The following is a 20,752-nucleotide window of genomic DNA, read 5'->3' on the forward strand; positions in this document are numbered from 1 at the left end:
TTGGTTGTCGCAATCCTAAGTCGTTTTGATTGGCTTAGCCAAATTCTTAAGACATTAGTGCGCAGCATCGCGCAGAATCCTAAATCCTAAGTTGCTGAGCGGCAGGTATACATAACGCGGATAAACAACATTTGGTATCTTTCATGATCACAAAAACTCCCGTTCATTACGGCATAAAAATCAGATCTTTATTAATTATTTAGATCTTATTGTCAGATCTTCTCCATTCTGAGAATGGTAAGCTATTTTACAAGTTAAAACTAACTTTACATCTTTGGCCAGAGAGCTCAAGAATTTATCTGCGCTATACGAAAATACTTGTTATAAGATCTGTGTTTAAAGTCTACATTGAAGTGCCTTTTGAAACATGTCGACTTTATAATGCGACAATATTAGTAACTTTTAGTATCTGCAAATAAAAGATGTTGAAAACATGAACCGCAGTTGTTTTGAAGCCATCCTGACAAGAGCGGCTAAATTATAGGCTGTGTACAACAAAATGGTAGCGGTACATTACAATTGGCGTCAGAAGTGCGGCAAATTTTATTTACATAAACAGCCGAGTGATGGAAATCCACGCCTAGAAAAAGAAATGAAATAACAGACGAATATACTAATTGTTTTCACAAGAAAGATCTAAGTCAGATTTTAGAATTTAATACGACTATCCTGTAATAATATTTGCAGACTCCACATTTTAATTATGGCATCGCCAGATCCAGAAATATCGTTTGATAGACGAAGCGTTTTAAGTGACCACTCTTCACTAAATACTATTGATGACATTAATAATGAGCATACCGTAACAGAAGACCCTAAAAATACCAAGCCTTCATCTGAAATGCGTAAAAATAAGACAAACAACAATCCATTTAGAAGTTCTATTCCCCTAAGCTAAAACAATGGCGATTGTCCACACCTCTCTCCTTTCCTGCTGGGACTATAGAACAAAGGTTTTAATATTAGCCAGCAGTCTCCGAGGTGCAGCTCGTAACTATTACATGAGCTTGTCCGAATCAGAACGTCGTGAATACGAAACACTGACGTCAAGACTCTCCCAAAGATTTGGTAGTAGTAAACACCAAACTTTATGGCTGTCGTAATTTGAGAACCGACGACGCCTTCGCGGTGAATCCATTTCTTACCTAGCCGACGATATCAGGCAGCTAGCACAGAAAGCGTATTCAGATCTTGATCCCATTGCTGTTGAGCGACTGCCATTACACTAGCTTTACAAACAAATTTCAGGTGATATGCATTGCCGTTGCATTGACACTAAATGCCATACAGTTTATGATGCTGTAAGTGTCATAGAACGCTTTGAAGCTATTCTTGGTACACCGCAACCCACACATGTCCGTGCAGTAGATGCTTGCGATATAACACAACCTGAATCACAGATATTGTCTGCAGTTCAGCGACTTGAAGCTCAAATTGAGCGAATTGAGAAAACACATTTCCCCAGCTCCCTTGTTATAAGGCCGAACCAGTCTCATCGTGCATGTTTCGGGTGCAACTCATCGTCGCATTTCTGGAGAAATTGTCTACAAAATGTAAACAACACACTTTCGCCCAACGATCAAAGCACTTTTATGCATCCACGACCAGGTCGCCAAGACAGACCAAATAATAATTTTCATCCTCCCAATGTCCGTCCCTTTTCCCAAGTCCCTGATGTCCCCCCTCGATCTACCCCCCAAAAACAAAACTCGGAAAACTAATTGCAGCTGGTGTTTAGGGTCAAGTGTCAGCCAAATAATTCGAAAGACCAATTTAATGTGATGATGTCCCTGTTGTCGATATTCATACTGCTCGTTCTGGGGCAGATGTAAGTAAATATGATAATGGATTTTACGCGTCTGGTACAATTTTTAATCATCCATGCAATTTCTTGATTGATTGTGGAGCCACTACGTCGTTGATTTCATGCAGGAAGATTTCTGAGTTGCAAAAGGAGCATGACACAGCGTTAATGCCGGTGCAACAAACGTTCCGTACTGTTAATGGTGAAAATATGAACGTTTTTGGCCGAGTGCAGTTGACAATCAAGTTGAGTTTAATTTCATTTGTTGTTCAATTTATTGTGTGTGATATCGAGTCTGATTGTATAATTGGCCAATATTTTCTTAGTGAAAATGTTGATAGTATCAGCTATAGACGTTCATGTCTAACTGTTGGGAGTAAAACAATTCCTTTGTGGATGGGTGGTACTGCTTTACAAATTTGTAGAGTTGAGGTGCGAAATACCACCAATATCCCGGCACACTCTCGTGCATGGCTTCCAGTAAACATACCGTTTTCAGAACATTTGGGTCCAACAGGTTTTATTGAGCCCTCTTTCGATCGGATAAGTAAAAATGGCTTTTGTGCTGTTGGTGGCATTATAGATGTTTCAAAGTCGGATGCAAAAGTTAGTGTCATTAATTTTGGGTTTAGCCTGCTACTCTATATGCAAAGACAGCGTTAGGTACATGAGTCGTTTGACGAGTGCAGCGATGGTCCACGCATTGCACGAAATACAGAGCAAGAGCCCTGTCAATCACTTCCTTCACATCTGACAGAACATTTTGAACATAGCACTGTTCACTTGAATGAGTCAGAAAAAGCTTATCTCAATATTCTCCTTTGCAAATATAGCAGTGTGTTCTCCTCTTCACCTTAAGACATAGGTCGTACTAATTTAGTACAGCGAGCCATAAATACAGGAAATGCAGCCCCTATCAGACAACCACCTCGTCGGTTACCACTTGGTAAAGGGCCATTGAACAGAAAGACATTTCCAAAATGATAGACAGAGGTGTAATCGAGCCATCTAACAGTGCGTGGGCATCCCCTGTGGGATTAGTGACCAAGAAGGATGGCACCCCTTGATTTTGCGTTGATTACAGGCGGCTAAATGATGTGACAGTAAATGATGCTTATCCCCTTCCTAGAGTGGATGATTGTATAGACTCGTTAAGTGGTGCTAAGTATTTCTCGTCAATGGATCTCAACAGTGGATATTGGTAAGTTGGCATGAAAGACAGTGATAAGGAGAAGACTGCATTTGCAACGTCTATGGGCCTGTATCAATTCACAGTTATGAGTTTTGGTTTGGCAAATGCTCCTTCTACATTTGAGAGGCTAATGGAGAATGTACTTAGAGGACTTCAATGGGTAGAATTGCTCCTTTTCATGGATGATATTATTTCTCCTTGCGTCACTGTTGCTGATGGGTTAATCCGGCTAGAGAATATCTTCATGCGTTTACAACAAGCTAATATAAAGCTTAAACCATCCAAATGCATTTTCTTTCAAAAACAAGTGAAATTCTTAGGGCACATTGTGTCCGAGACTGGTATTAAAACCGACCCAGCAAAGATTTCAGCCGTTAAAGACTGGCCAACACCCAAAACCTCAAAGGAAGTAAAAAGTTTCTTGGGTCTCTGTTCTTATTACAGACGTTTTGTCAAAGGATTTGCCCCAATAGCAAAACCAATCCATAAAGTTTCTGACAAGTCCGTGAAATTTGTTTGGACGCTAGAATGCGAGAGCGCATTTCAAGCTCTGAAATCTGCCCTTATATCGTCACCCATTCTTGGTTATCCAATACCTGGGGCAAAGTTCATTTTAGATACTGACGCCAGTGATGTTGCTACTGGTGCTGTCCTGTTTCAACTACAGAATGATATTGAAGTCGTCATCGCTTATCACAGCAAATCCCTCAATGACCATGAGCGCTCATATTGGGTTACACGCAAAGAGCTGCTAGCTGTTGTTCAATATAAAGAAGTGAAACAGCATTAAAGTCATTTCACTCGTATCTCTATGGTCCGCCGATCCTTCTTAGGACCGATAATGCTGCTGTCAGTTGGATGCGAAATCTAAAGAATCCGACTGGGCAAGTTGCTCGCTGGTTGGAAGAACTTGGTACTTACAACTTGACCGTCATCCATCGAGCAGGTTTGACTCACAGAAATGCTGATGCATTGTCGCGTTCGCCATGTTCAAAATGTGCTAAACAGCAAAGCGGAAACATCGAGCCAGACTGCAGTGTTGTGACACAGACAGAAACAGCAAGCATATCAGACGATGTATTGCCGGATCCACATATTCCAACCAGAGTTGTTCAACAAAGTCCAGATTCCAATACTGTGCTATTCAAATCCACAATGGCTAACCTGCCCGATTGGTCAATAGACAGCATTAAAGCTAATCAACTTAATGACCCTGACATGCAATTTATCATTCAACTACTACAACAGTCTGAAAACCAACCGCAATGGCAATCAGCCAGAGACTAGTTATCTACAATTAAAACGTTGTGGCGCATGTGGGATAGACTGAGTGTGTCGCAGAGTCTCCTTTGTCGTACTTGGTTCGAAAGCGATGATAAACATCAAATGCAGATCGTTGTTCCATCAAATCGTTATAAAGATGTTGTTCACTTTTTTCATGATTTACCATCTGGTGGCCATTTAGATGCTGATAAAACACTTGCAAAATTAGTCTAATCTTCTATTGGCCAGGTATAAAAGAGTTTGTTCAAAAATATTGTGTTCAATGTACCAAATGTGCAACTCGTAAAACAAGCAAACCAACAAGGTCACCTCTTGGACACTCAGTAGTATTAGCTCCTCTCGAACGTGTTGCAGTGGATATTTATGGGCCACTCCCGAGATAAGAATCGGGCAATGCATATGTTCTTGTTATTTGTGATTGTTTTACAAGATGGACCGAGGCGGTTGCATTACCCAATCAAGCAGCAGAGACAGTTGCAAAGGCTTTTGTTGATACGTATGTATCACGATTTAGAGTTCCTTTGTCCATTCACTCTGACCAAGGCAGTAACTTCGCTTCTTCTTAATTCAATGATATGTGTGGATTGCTTCAAATTAAGCACACGACTTCAACGGCTCTCCATCCACAATCGAATGGAATGGTTGAACGTTTCAATCGAACACTGGGAACTATGTTAACAATGTAGGTCTTGGGATACTTTTCTTCCCCAAGTTATGATGGCGTACCGCTCATCGGTTAACTTCAGTACTGGGCAAACACCAAATCGGATGGTTTTCGGTCGAGACATTGTCTTGCCTTTACAAGCATGTATTGGTCTGCCACCCCAGTGTGATGAATCGGATCAACCTGAAACATATGTAACAAACCTTTAAGATAATCTTACGACAATTCACAATTTGGCAAGAATAGTACTTAAGGACAAAATTCAATATCGCAAACGGCACTTTGACTTAAACGCAAACGCCTTACCGTTCAATTCCGGTGACCCAGTATGGTTTCATAACACAACACGCCGTCCCGGTGCATGCAGTAAACTGTCCCCTCAATGGAAAGGTCCGTATGTCATCACTAAAAAATTAGATGATCTAGTCTACATGTTAAAACTATCAGCTATGTCACCAGCTAAAGCAGTACACGTTGATCGACTTATGAGATACAAAGGCACCCATTTACCTAAATGGATACAGAGTAATAAGTCTACTGTTTAAGTAGAACAGTAAATCACAGTGAATAGTATTTTGTTGATGTCTACACAAACACTCGAAGAATGCTTTATAAACAGAACGTTTATTGATGTCGTCAGACATTCCTTACAAGGAATTTATTTTTAGTTACTAGAAGCCCCTAGTATATCACTGTCTTCATACAAAGTATGATAAATACTTTAAAGATTGGACATATAAGTCATACAAGTACCTAGTCGTGGTAGACGAGTTAAGTGCAAGGTGGTCACATAAAGCTGATGTATGTGTTTTATATATAGAAGGCGCGCGCAATTGAGAGCTCTCTGGAGATAATGAAGTTGGCCTGATCACCCAGCTGCGATTTATCCCGTGTTGATGGTTGCTTCTGCTAGACATCGTATGTGCACCATACTATGTATCGACCCGTACTTAGACGAGACCTTGTATGTTTCAGAGTTCAAAGGTACCCGACGATGATGTCTTGTGTCCATTTTGTGTGTCGGGAAAGACTCGAGAATTCAAGAAAGTCGGAGACCTGCGACACCATGTTAAGACCAAACATCCCATAGAAATGGAGCATGCTCCAAGAGGTCTTTTCTTCACGAAGACGTGTTTTTATTTCTCAATTAATCCACTGGAATATTATAAACTGCATGACGTGGACAAGGAAATGTCACCAGAAGTCTAGTATGCCAGATATTGCATGACTAAATGGTCGACGGGTAGAAGCCCCGGAATCGAGGAGAGGACTGGCACGTGGGAGGAAGCCCTAAACAAACCTCCCCCACGTCAACTCCTCAACAAACCTCCCCCACGTCAACTCATCAACAAATCTCCCCCACGTCAACTCCTCAACAAACCTCCCCCACATCATCTTAAACGAAAAGCCACGGACTCGTTGTTCCTTTTGGCTATTGTCATAACTCTCGACTCCATCAAAAAAGTTCGCAGAATCTGTTTCTGATGTGTTCCAAATCCGTCTTTACAGGCATATCTGCATGGACCGCCGTGCCATGGAGACTCTTAAGAGGCGCGAAACCCTTGTTAAGGACGCCATCGAACCCGTCGGCCGGTGGTCAACTTTTCATGACAGTTCCCTTGTGTTAGAGGAAGTTGCCTCACTCCTTGGCATAAGATCGTCATACATACATACTATCAGAAAGAAGGATAACATAATCTTCAAGCCTTTCTGCATGGCTGATGATGACGATGCAAGATCCCTCCGGTCACCGTCTCCAATTTATATTTACGCTGAGGAAATCACCGACACAACATCATCTCCATCCACTATCAACAAGCCACTTACAACTCGACTTTCAACACCAGTACAAGAACCTGCAAGAGCAGCTACCCCCGCTACACCATTATTCGACGAACTTCCTGCACCCGACCCATTATCCCCGCTTCCTTCTGGCACTTCTACTCTTCAAGTTATTCCTCCAGCAACACCAAACTACGCTCCACCTTCACCCTTTCAAGATGATCACTAAACACCTGTTCCTGCTTCTCCTCTTCAATCTAACACACGCCAAGATCTTCCTCTAGCAACACCCACTCCACTAGCCCAAGATGAGTTATATACAATTGCCACTTCCACTCCAGCTGCCAACATGTACAAACCTACTCCATCTGCAACACTGCTTAGATTCAAAGCTCGATCCATGCTCGTTGATGGAAACATGCCACTCTTCCCTTCTGCCAAGCGAGACTGGGCAACAGTTGAAGAAGAGTCCATCCTTCTTCTTCCCAATCTTTTGTGGCCCCCCAAGAATTGGCGAAGACTCACCCCTGATCAGCGTCTTCTTGCTGTGGAATTCGCCAGCATGTCCCTTACACAGACTGAAAACGATTCTTTACTCCTTCTTCCAGAGCGATCGTTCTTGATACACAACTTCCACTTTATTGTGCTCACCGGCTCTGCAGGCTTTCCCATGGATAATAAGGCAAAGGCCCGACTCTACACTTATCAATCTCTCCTGGACATCGCGAATGGAAAGGACCAGTCCCCGTTGGCTAATCAGACAGATCTTCTGAAGGCTCTAACTCCTCTCTTCAAGAAGTCTTCAACGCTCCTGGAAAAAATCAGTCACATTCCTGTTAGAATGTAAATATTATTTTAAAGTGAAAATTTTCAAAATGGACTGTGTTTGTTAAGATAATTTGCAAACCGAATATAAGTGTGTACGCATCAACATGATAATTCTTGTTGATTTGATTTGTTGTTGATTTCTTGCGTGAACATTTACTGTGGAAATATTCATACTATGAAGTTGCATAACATTGGAGTATGTGCCATGGACGTTAATGGTAAAACATGTGTACTTTAAACATAATTATTTTATGTGTGTGCTATTGAATTGTGTTTCATGGACTTTGTGAATAATAAGTAAACCGTGTTTCATGGACTCTCATGAATGATAATGTTCCATGAACTTTAAAGACAATAATTTAAACATGAACTTTTTATGTGTTTTATTGAATTGTGTTTCGTGGACGTGTGTGCCTACCACATGGGCATCAACATTAACCTCTGAACAGTGTTTCAATGTCATTTTAATTTTAAATAATGAACATTATAGTCTTGAAAAGTGCTATTCTTACCTGGAAACTGAAAAAGAATAGCCGCATGTTGAAACCTGAACTGAAGTAAGAATGAAATTAATGTTATTATAATAAATAACATGTTTTGTTGATACACTATGCAATTCTTATTGTGTGATGTATTTTCTGATTGATGTTATTGTTCAAACTTCAGGAGAAGTTTATTTCTTAAAGGTAGGGGAAATGAAAGGCCCTGGAGTATTAATTAATTTGTTTATTATCTGTTATTTCATAATGTAAACAAACTGCTATTGTTTATATTATCATGTACTCAACCATTACACTTTCCCATACACAAAATTATGGTTGAAGTGTTTAATTGTTATATAAACTAATAGAGTAATCATTTAAATATGTTTTGTCTAATGATTATAAACAGAACTTGAATTCCAAAACTTACTGTCAATGTCCGAACTTCAAGGAGGCAAGTCAAACCGTCATCTTGCAATGATTCTATTGGTTATATTCATTTCTAAGTGACTTAACATTGTATGATTATAATAATACGACTATAAGTTACTTTACGACACTATTTATAGTCATTAAATGTTCATATATGTTGTTATTTGTGTAAAATTCGCCATTCCTAAAAAGTACTTTTCAGCTGTTGAAGTATTTCGGATATATTGTACCGTGATATTTTTTTTTCTGTCATAACTGCATTTTTGTTTAGGTCAGAGAGAAGTATATTTGTTTATTGTTAGATGTAGAATCTTTTGCTCATCTTTATTTGCTCCTAAAATGTTCTTTTGTAAGTTAAAATATATATTATTGTTGAATGTTTTGGTGCTAGAGAACTTTGCTTAGGATTTAGGATTCCTAAATGCATTTGATTGGTTGTCGCAATCCTAAGTCGTTTTGATTGGCTTAGCCAAATTCCTCAGACATAAGTGCGCAGAATCACGCAGAATCCTAAATCCTAAGTTGCTGAGCGGCAGGTATTAATAGCGCGGATAAACAACATTTGGTATCTTTCATGATCACAAAAGCTTTCGTTCATTACGGCATAAAAATCAGATCTTTATTAATTATTTAGATCTTATTGTCAGATCTTCTCCATTCTGAGAATGGTAAGCTATTTTACAAGTTTAAACTAACTGTACATCTTTGGTTACAGTATTCAGTACATTAAAATGATTCATCCTATGTCTTATGAACTCCAGAGAGCTCAAGAGTTTATCTGCGCTATACGAAAATACTTGTTATAAGATCTGTGTTTAAAGTCTACATTGAAGTGCCTTTTGAAACATGTCGACTTTATAATGAGATAATATTAGTAACTTTTAGTATCTGCAAATAAAACATGTTGAAAACATGAACCGCAGTTGTTTTAAAGCCATCCTGACAAGAGCGGCTAAACTATAGGCTGTGTACAACTAAATGGTAGCGGTACATTACAATGTAGAGCCAAATATCAGTTACATAAAATATGTATCCATGGTTTGAAAACGGTGAAAATAAAACTTTGATATAGAAAATATTTTTGGGTAAGGTAGATTGTCGATTTTTTTCACAAGTTAGCCAATAAATATTTTTGTTACATAAAATGTGAATACATAATTGACAATATATCGAGAGCAAATATGTGTGCTACAACGGTATATTACTTTGTAAAATCGTTGTGAATATCAAAGAAGATCCATATTCACCATGATAATGATTTTGCTTATTGTGACGTCAACGGAAGTACCGTTTGTCTAAACGTCGCTAAAACGCCTCATTTTCTGTCTAAAAAGCCATATTAGACGTACAGCGAATATTACATCTTAAAAGGAAAACAATTCAGATAGTTCGATCAGACTAAATGCTATAGTTACGATTCTGCATCCAGAGTTTCGCCCCCATCTCCTTAAGATGTCGGCAATCACGTCAAATCTGTAAAAAAAATGTGAACATTCGGTGCGTATAATGCCATAAACCCATGCGAAAGACGTCGAACCTAGGACATTTGCAACAAAGTTTGATGAGGTCCGGTATTATTTCAAAAACTGCGGTCCTCATTTTCGAAAAAAATCACTTTGGTTGGAAACGAAAATGAAACTTTGAGTTAAATTTCTTTTAACTGTAATTGCTTTATTTTACTTCGATACTGAGTAGATGGATCTCAGATAAAATAGAATGGTGTTTTAACAACAAGCGGACTGAAACGTTGTGAAACGCGATAAAATTGTAATTTTATTTTATTTTCGTCACTGGTAGTGATTTTTTTCACCAGGGAAACATCAACATAATTTCAAAGAAAATATGGCTCGTATGGATATTCAGGAGCCGTGAGCCGTGTAAGCCTTTCTGAGACGAGTCGGATATATTCAAGTACACTATGACATTAATATAGAATTCTATTTATCAAACAATAATTATTTTAAAATGTTTGGTGAGACAGTCAAAACATAACCTTTTAATATATAAAAGGAATAGCCGAACCATATTAAAATAACTAAATAGAACCTTGCGAAGTAATATCAAAATCATTTGTGATCTTTCGCCACGCAAAATATTCCTCAACTCAAAGAAAAAGCAAAGTGACAACACAAAAATTGCTATAAATCTCGATTCAAATGTATTAAGCATTCTAAGTTATACACTTTCAACTAGACCACAGAAAGATTTGTTCAAACTTCAATTATTGTTTAAATATAGCAAAATACCAAATTAAAGAGGTCTTCCTTTGGGGGGAACATGTTTATGTATGAACAAAATCCTATTTATAATACCAACATAATGGTTACTCGATACTAAGTAACCACACTATTGAAGCGCTTTTTAGCTGAAGGAAGGTGTGTTTATGTACGAAGAACGCTCAGTCAAATGTAATGATTACTCTAAACAAAGAACCTACCAGATAGGCGAGTACTGCTGGATGTTTTTCCTCACTGATTCATCGATAAAGAAATACCATGCTCTATTTGTAGTACTGGCTAAATCGGATTTCTGTGGATTTGAAACGTTGCTTATTGGTGAAGTCTTTCCGCGATGTACTTCCAGCATTGAAATTTAATTACTTCAATAATAGGCGCAATCTGGTGGTAATATAAAAAGGGCAGATATTTTTTATCTCGCCATGTGAATCAACAAAGGATTTTATAATTTAGAGTTTTGATATTCACATGTGAACGTTTTGCATACTGCTATTAGTATTTATGTTTGTTTTTGTCTCAATCGGTCAGGGTAAACAACAGGAACAAAAAACTACAAAAAAAAGAGAATCATACATATGTATGAAGCCAATATGTACATGGTCATCGACAGCTTGCTTTCACATTGCGTCGTGTTAAAGGAAGAGTGTGTAAAATGGGCAATCGATGTACATAATAAAGTAACTCATTCGGTGTTGCAGCAGATTATCTTGTCGACGTAAATTCATGTACATTTGATCACTTTGTGATCACTGATCAATAGAAAATGCAACCAATGCGTATGAGTGTTTGATCTGTAAGGATTATAGATACCTATAGGACTACAGCAGACGGCAGGCAATTTATGTACACTTAAGTGAGTCACACAAATACAACAGCTGGAAAATGTCCCTGTTGCGTTATGCAGACGCTTTAATTGGCTTGCAATTAACTTAACTTCTGGCACACATGCATATGTGCCGTGCTCTGTGAAAAAGGGGTTTAATGCATGTGCGTGATTGCACAGGCTAATCTGGGACGGCACTTTAAGCACATGCATTAAACCCCCAGAGCACGGCTCAAATCGTATTTCTCAAGCACAATCAATAAATAACAGAACTCGTATGAGGGTTCGCAATGCCTGTATGTTTGATTTCACTACACTGGCCGGTATTCATGAAGACGTAAGCGAAATCTTAACCTATGTTGTAGTCAATTGAAAACTTCAGATCAAATTAATTAGTGACAGTTTTTTCTGCTTACAAAAGGCGAAAACAGTAATATTTACTTGTTTTAAACTTTTTAATGTCAACATACGTCAATACACAAAAAAGCATAAGCTAAACGAAATTTTATTAATTTAAGGAATTTTCGTAAGTCGTGACTAATGAGCTTGTGAATACGGGGGCTGTTATGTATTTAGTTTTTTTACTAAAGGAGTAATTTTATCGAGCAAAATTTAATATATATGGGTACGAATAAGGTTGTTCTGGCAATTTCATTTCGAGTTTGAACAACGTTAAACTAGTGATGTCCTGATTCAGCATCGACGTCACGATTTGGTATACGATTAAACAAACGTAAAGTGTTTGTATGTTTCGTGCATTTATAAATCAATGTAATTGATTGATTAGTGTGCAAATATGTTAAATTATCTCTTTTTATTCATTGTATTTATTTACACAATAATATGCAGGTATTCAAGTTGTTTGGTGATGTATTTTTCTTCGATATACTGATACTCTGTCATGTTGTGTTTGTAATAAACATTACTTGTTGAAAAATCTCGGGTTCCTTCTCTTTTCGAATTAAGCTATTTATATCCATTTTTGGAAAAGCTTACCGGGTATCTCCAAATCATTACTGAACCCGACTCTGTTTTATTTAAAATCGTACGACAATTGTTTATTTCGTACCATAAATATGACGCACTATCATCTTTAGTAACTTCATTTCAGTACATACTAGTCATAAACACATGGGCCTTGGGAAAAATGATTTAATGAATGTGCGTAACGTGTCATCCTAGGACAGCCTGTGCAGTCCGCACAGGCTAATCAGGACGACACTTTCCGTTTTTACGATTTTTGCGTTAAAAGAAAGTTTCTTCTTAGTAAAAATCCAGAACAGGCGGAAAATGTCGCGCCTGATTAGCCTGTGTAGACTGCAAAGGCTTTTCTGGGACGACACTTAACGTACATGTATATATGCCTTTTTAAACCCCATAAGTCAGTCGTAACTCCTGATACTTATACGACAATGCCTAATCAACCAATCCGAATGTCCAGTAAATACACGTATCGTACCTTTAATTATGCAAAAGTATTGAAGAATGGACCATTTGATCGTTCCTTTAGTTATGCATAAGTATTGAAGTACCGCCGTCTGTACACATGCATGTTAAGTCTCTTATAACTTACTTCAGAGTGGTCACGTGCATATGTGCTACTTGCATATATATGAGTCGCGTTTTGCGAAAACTGGACATAGTGCATGTGCGTAAAGTGTCGTCCCAGATTGGCCTGTGCAGTCCGCACAGGCTAATCAGGGACGACACTTTCCGCCTAAATTGGATTTTTGCTAAGACGAAACTTTATATGTAAACGAAAAATGTCATAATAAAGCGGAAATTGACGTCTCTGATTAGCCTGTGCGGACTGCACAGGCTAATCTGGGACAAAACTTTACGCACATGCATTATGCCCAGTTTTCTCAGAACGCGGCTCATATGTTAAGTACGATATGCATATGCAGATGAAAGAGACCTAATTAAAAACATTCTAAACACAATATAGAAACACGTATTTGTTTCTTAAACTATTGAGCACTGTGAATGATTGTGTTATTTCACGATCCTTCATGTGCACGTGCTCATATTCAGTATATTATAGATTAAAACAAGCTAAGACATATTAGTTTTATCATACAGAATGAACATATGATATGTCATGGTCGTCGATAATAAAAAAAGCACCAAAAATGACGTTTAGAGAGATCTTTCAAATAATTAGTAATAGATCTTCGCAGTAAATATAATTTACTAAACAGTTCATGCACAAAAACGTATGAACACTTAAAACTATGATAAATATTGGAACTGTCATGGAAATCTCTTTTGAGTCCAGTCAATTAAAAAAACGACACGTCGTACTGTCTTCCACTGGCTTATTTTAGGTTCTTGTGCCCCCGGGCCCTGCTCGCTATCACGTACACTACCACGGTGAGTAGAATACACGACCCGAGAGCAATTCCCACTGCGAGGGCCAGGGCGAGGTCAGTTTCCGGGCTTATGCCATGTCTACCAAGACTCGTGCTCACGTCTTAAAATATGAGAACAATACATGTAATAATTTCTTTAAAAAAATCATTTGCAAATATAAAGCTTTTAGTGTTGCATTTTGATTAACAAATCATCATCATCATCATCATCATCATCATCATCATCATCATCATCATCATCATCATCATCACCATCACCATCACCATCACCATCATCATCATCATCATCATCATCATCATCATCATCATCATCATCATCATCATCATCATCATCATCATCATCATCATCATAATCATCATCACTTTGATCATAATCAAAATCGCCACAATCATAATCGTCATAATCATCATCATCATCAGCAGCAGCAGCATCAGCATCATAAGCATCATCATCATATTCTTAATTATCTTAATAATCATCATTATCACTGTCGTAACCACGACCAAAATCATCATCTGATTTTTCTGCTGCTTCGTCATTATCATAGTCATCACCACCACCACAACCACTATTTACACCACAAACACAACCACTACCATCATATCAATCATAATCATCATCATATGTAAAACAATCTTCAGCACGTACGCAAGGTCCATCATAGGTATTCAAACTTTAACTCACATGTGTCATAAACAATAACGAAAAAAACAACTCACTTTCTGAGGAAATGTTCGTGTGACTGTCTGATCCAAATGCTCTGTAACTCAAATTTACCATCGTCATGGTAACGCCCATTGACAACGGGATGTCTCGCGTGCGGTCGCAGCGGTAGGAACCGTTGAATTGCGCAGCATTCGTTCCGTTTGGGAAAGTTAACGTCAAATTGTGCTTTCCTAAATTGGTAGCGTTCGGGAAATAGGATTTGTCAATAATATAATTCAAAAATACAAGCTGCCATTCGTATTAATTATCTACTGTTGATGAGTTAGCGAAGATGAATGTCAAGTTCTAGTTGTCTAGAAATTTTATGTTGAGTTGGTTCGTGCCGTCGGGTTTGGAACACACCACTGTAGGTTGTGCCGTTCTGTGGAATTGTAATGTTTACTGTGTCATTCTGAAAGCAAGTCATCATCATTAAAATAATAAATATTAGTTAAGTTTGGACGTACATGAATACGTTGTTTGATCATTTAAAAACAACCAAAGATCGCAGATCAAATTGCAAAAGAAATCGTTTGTTCCAACGCAGTTCATGTTCATAAAATAAATACTAAAATACAAACAGCGATTTAAAAACAGACCAACAAATGTATAGAACTATTTTACAATAAGCATGTTTAAACAACCATCGACTCTTTAAAATCCTTTCGCACACATATTGATAGCCTTACAATGTATACACTCGTAGTCGTGCATTTCTCTGAAAATAGGAAGACAACTCGTAATTTATATCACTGATATTTTCGTATATTTGCTATATATCACTTTGTCTGTGTGTATTTTAATTTAAGACATTGCATCAACCAGGGTGCAGAATCACGTGACTTTGTTGGGGTTTTCCAATTAAACGTAATTGGATGTAACAGTAACACACCGGTAATTGCTGCTTTTTTGCAAATAACTTTTTAAAACAATTTTTCTTAAGAATTTCAACTATTGCATAAAAGACAGATTTTTATACTGCTTATGGCGATGTGAAATACATCAGAATTACTTGATTTAAATTTAATTCGCTCCCTAGAGATATGTATGTTTTGCAAATTTTGAGAGAATTTTCTTCTAGTGAAATTGACCTTGAGCGGATACCCAATACATACTTTGAACACCCGTTTAGCGATGTTGTTGTGCTCAAGAAAAGAATGTTTACGCGGAGCAGCGAGCCACTTCCGGTTCGGCTCGCACAAGATATTTACGCGATTATTGAGGTTGCTGAAGGTGGAGACCCGTACTTGCTGAAGCCGATGATCAGCACTGCGAATGCTAGGAAATCAACAGTAGTGCGAGCGATTACGGATATAGAGACTGAAAATCCGGTTGGTAGTGGTCGACAACCTGGAAAGTGTATGTGTTCTAGTGATATCTGCATACTGAAAGACCAGATTTCTACCCTTCAGGCGGATCATCTGATTTTCAAACAGGCTATGTATGCAAGAAACGAGCTGCGTCCGAAGGAAACGGAAGCTACAATAGACTCACTTCGGTCAATCAAGGTACACATTTTGAAGTGTAATGAGGCTATAAAAGACTGTTCCGACAGCACTTTATCGACCATTAGAAACTTAGTGCCGGTAGTCAGTGCATCTGTGGCGAAGATCACTGAGCTAGAGGACAGACTCATGGTTCTAGAGGTCCACCCGTTGTTAGATGATGTTAGATTATTAATTATTTAGATCTTATTGTCAGATCTTCTCCATTCTGAGAATGGTAAGCTATTTTACAAGTTTAAACTAACTGTACATCTTTGGTTACAGTATTCAGTACATTAAAATGATTCATCCTATGTCTTATGAACTCCAGAGAGCTCAAGAGTTTATCTGCGCTATACGAAAATACTTGTTATAAGATCTGTGTTTAAAGTCTACATTGAAGTGCCTTTTGAAACATGTCGACTTTATAATGAGATAATATTAGTAACTTTTAGTATCTGCAAATAAAACATGTTGAAAACATGAACCGCAGTTGTTTTAAAGCCATCCTGACAAGAGCGGCTAAACTATAGGCTGTGTACAACTAAATGGTAGCGGTACATTACAATATAGAGCCAAATATCAGTTACATAAAATATGTATCCATGGTTTGAAAACGGTGAAAATAAAACTTTGATATAGAAAATATTTTTGGGTAAGGTAGATTGTCGATTTTTTTCACAAGTTAGCCAATAAATATTTTTGTTACATAAAATGTGAATACATAATTGACAATATATCGAGAGCAAATATGTGTGCTACAACGGTATATTACTTTGTAAAATCGTTGTGAATATCAAAGAAGATCCATATTCACCATGATAATGATTTTGCTTATTGTGACGTCAACGGAAGTACCGTTTGTCTAAACGTCGCTAAAACGCCTCATTTTCTGTCTAAAAAGCCATATTAGACGTACAGCGAATATTACATCTTAAAAGGAAAACAATTCAGATAGTTCGATCAGACTAAATGCTATAGTTACGATTCTGCATCCAGAGTTTCGCCCCCATCTCCTTAAGATGTCGGCAATCACGTCAAATCTGTAAAACAATGTGAACATTCGGTGCGTATAATGCCATAAACCCATGCGAAAGACGTCGAACCTAGGACATTTGCAACAAAGTTTGATGAGGTCCGGTATTATTTCAAAAACTGCGGTCCTCATTTTCGAAAAAAATCACTTTGGTTGGAAACGAAAATGAAACTTTGAGTTAAATTTCTTTTAACTGTAATTGCTTTATTTTACTTCGATACTGAGTAGATGGATCTCAGATAAAATAGAATGGTGTTTTAACAACAAGCGGACTGAAACGTTGTGAAACGCGATAAAATTGTAATTTTATTTTATTTTCGTCACTGGTAGTGATTTTTTTCACCAGGGAAACATCAACATAATTTCAAAGAAAATATGGCTCGTATGGATATTCAGGAGCCGTGAGCCGTGTAAGCCTTTCTGAGACGAGTCGGATATATTCAAGTACACTATGACATTAATATAGAATTCTATTTATCAAACAATAATTATTTTAAAATGTTTGGTGAGACAGTCAAAACATAACCTTTTAATATATAAAAGGAATAGCCGAACCATATTAAAATAACTAAATAGAACCTTGCGAAGTAATATCAAAATCATTTGTGATCTTTCGCCACGCAAAATATTCCTCAACTCAAAGAAAAAGCAAAGTGACAACACAAAAATTGCTATAAATCTCGATTCAAATGTATTAAGCATTCTAAGTTATACACTTTCAACTAGACCACAGAAAGATTTGTTCAAACTTCAATTATTGTTTAAATATAGCAAAATACCAAATTAAAGAGGTCTTCCTTTGGGGGGAACATGTTTATGTATGAACAAAATCCTATTTATAATACCAACATAATGGTTACTCGATACTAAGTAACCACACTATTGAAGCGCTTTTTAGCTGAAGGAAGGTGTGTTTATGTACGAAGAACGCTCAGTCAAATGTAATGATTACTCTAAACAAAGAACCTACCAGATAGGCGAGTACTGCTGGATGTTTTTCCTCACTGATTCATCGATAAAGAAATACCATGCTCTATTTGTAGTACTGGCTTAATCGGATTTCTGTGGATTTGAAACGTTGCTTATTGGTGAAGTCTTTCCGCGATGTACTTCCAGCATTGAAATTTAATTACTTCAATAATAGGCGCAATCTGGTGGTAATATAAAAAGGGCAGATATTTTTTATCTCGCCATGTGAATCAACAAAGGATTTTATAATTTAGAGTTTTGATATTCACATGTGAACGTTTTGCATACTGCTATTAGTATTTATGTTTGTTTTTGTCTCAATCGGTCAGGGTAAACAACAGGAACAAAAAACTACAAAAAAAAGAGAATCATACATATGTATGAAGCCAATATGTACATGGTCATCGACAGCTTGCTTTCACATTGCGTCGTGTTAAAGGAAGAGTGTGTAAAATGGGCAATCGATGTACATAATAAAGTAACTCATTCGGTGTTGCAGCAGATTATCTTGTCGACGTAAATTCATGTACATTTGATCACTTTGTGATCACTGATCAATAGAAAATGCAACCAATGCGTATGAGTGTTTGATCTGTAAGGATTATAGATACCTATAGGACTACAGCAGACGGCAGGCAATTTATGTACACTTAAGTGAGTCACACAAATACAACAGCTGGAAAATGTCCCTGTTGCGTTATGCAGACGCTTTAATTGGCTTGCAATTAACTTAACTTCTGGCACACATGCATATGTGCCGTGCTCTGTGAAAAAGGGGTTTAATGCATGTGCGTGATTGCACAGGCTAATCTGGGACGGCACTTTAAGCACATGCATTAAACCCCCAGAGCACGGCTCAAATCGTATTTCTCAAGCACAATCAATAAATAACAGAACTCGTATGAGGGTTCGCAATGCCTGTATGTTTGATTTCACTACACTGGCCGGTATTCATGAAGACGTAAGCGAAATCTTAACCTATGTTGTAGTCAATTGAAAACTTCAGATCAAATTAATTAGTGACAGTTTTTTCTGCTTACAAAAGGCGAAAACAGTAATATTTACTTGTTTTAAACTTTTTAATGTCAACATACGTCAATACACAAAAAAGCATAAGCTAAACGAAATTTTATTAATTTAAGGAATTTTCGTAAGTCGTGACTAATGAGCTTGTGAATACGGGGGCTGTTATGTATTTAGTTTTTTTACTAAAGGAGTAATTTTATCGAGCAAAATGGGTACGAATAAGGTTGTTCTGGCAATTTCATTTCGAGTTTGAACAACGTTAAACTAGTGATGTCCTGATTCAGCATCGACGTCACGATTTGGTATACGATTAAACAAACGTAAAGTGTTTGTATGTTTCGTGCATTTATAAATCAATGTAATTGATTGATTAGTGTGCAAATATGTTAAATTATCTCTTTTTATTCATTGTATTTATTTACACAATAATATGCAGGTATTCAAGTTGTTTGGTGATGTATTTTTCTTCGATATACTGATACTCTGTCATGTTGTGTTTGTAATAAACATTACTTGTTGAAAAATCTCGGGTTCCTTCTCTTTTCGAATTAAGCTATTTATATCCATTTTTGGAAAAGCTTACCGGGTATATCCAAATCATTACTGAACCCGACTCTGTTTCATTTAAAATCGTACGACAATTGTTTATTTCGTACCATAAATATGACGCACTATCATCTTTAGTAACTTCATTTCAGTACATACTAGTCATAAACACATGGGCCTTGGGAAAAATGATTTAATGAATGTGCGTAACGTGTCATCCTAGGACAGCCTGTGCAGTCCGCACAGGCTAATCAGGACGACACTTTCCGTTTTTACGATTTTTGCGTTAAAAGAAAGTTTCTTCTTAGTAAAAATCCAGAACAGGCGGAAAATGTCGCGCCTGATTAGCCTGTGTAGACTGCAAAGGCTTTTCTGGGACGACACTTAACGTACATGTATATATGCCTTTTTAAACCCCATAAGTCAGTCGTAACTCCTGATACTTATACGACAATGCCTAATCAACCAATCCGAATGTCCAGTAAATACACGTATCGTACCTTTAATTATGCAAAAGTATTGAAGAATGGACCATTTGATCGTTCCTTTAGTTATGCATAAGTATTGAAGTACCGCCGTCTGTACACATGCATGTTAAGTCTCTTATAACTTACTTCAGAGTGGTCACGTGCATATGTGCTACTTGCATATATATGAGTCGCGTTTTGCGAAAACTGGACATAGTGCATGTGCGTAAAGTGTCGTCCCAGATTGGCCTGTGCAGTCCGCACAGGCTAATCAGGGACGACACTTTCCGCCTAAATTGGATTTTTGCTAAGACGAAACTTTATATGTAAACGAAAAATGTCATAATAAAGCGGAAATTGACGTCTCTGATTAGCCTGTGCGGACTGCACAGGCTAATCTGGGACAAAACTTTACGCACATGCATTATGCCCAGTTTTCTCAGAACGCGGCTCATATGTTAAGTACGATATGCATATGCAGATGAAAGAGACCTAATTAAAAACATTCTAAACACAATATAGAAACACGTATTTGTTTCTTAAACTATTGAGCACTGTGAATGATTGTGTTATTTCACGATCCTTCATGTGCACGTGCTCATATTCAGTATATTATAG

General features: G+C 37.5%; 3 protein-coding genes across 5 annotated transcripts in view; all 3 read right to left on the reverse strand.

Annotated features, from left to right (window-relative positions):
* LOC127849318 (kyphoscoliosis peptidase-like) overlaps positions 1-20,752 on the reverse strand; it is a 174,139-nt gene that overhangs the window by 31,741 nt on the left and 121,646 nt on the right. The gene's annotated exons all lie outside the window — the stretch shown is intronic.
* Positions 1-20,752, reverse strand: part of LOC127847767 (uncharacterized) — a 178,162-nt gene that overhangs the window by 18,506 nt on the left and 138,904 nt on the right. Inside the window, exon 5 of one of the 3 annotated variants that reach the window (XM_052379901.1) lies at positions 13,662-13,855. The exons of the other annotated variants lie outside the window; for them this stretch is intronic. The gene's annotated coding sequence lies outside the window, so the exon portion shown is untranslated. Of the gene's footprint in view, positions 1-13,661; positions 13,856-20,752 lie in introns of those variants that run through there. 3 annotated transcript variants of the gene reach the window in all.
* Positions 1-20,752, reverse strand: part of LOC127847768 (lysosome-associated membrane glycoprotein 2-like) — a 47,216-nt gene that overhangs the window by 18,171 nt on the left and 8,293 nt on the right. The window lies entirely within an intron of this gene.

Source organism: Dreissena polymorpha, chromosome 10, assembly GCF_020536995.1.
Source record: "Dreissena polymorpha isolate Duluth1 chromosome 10, UMN_Dpol_1.0, whole genome shotgun sequence".
NCBI classification, from domain to species: Eukaryota; Metazoa; Mollusca; class Bivalvia; order Myida; family Dreissenidae; genus Dreissena; species Dreissena polymorpha.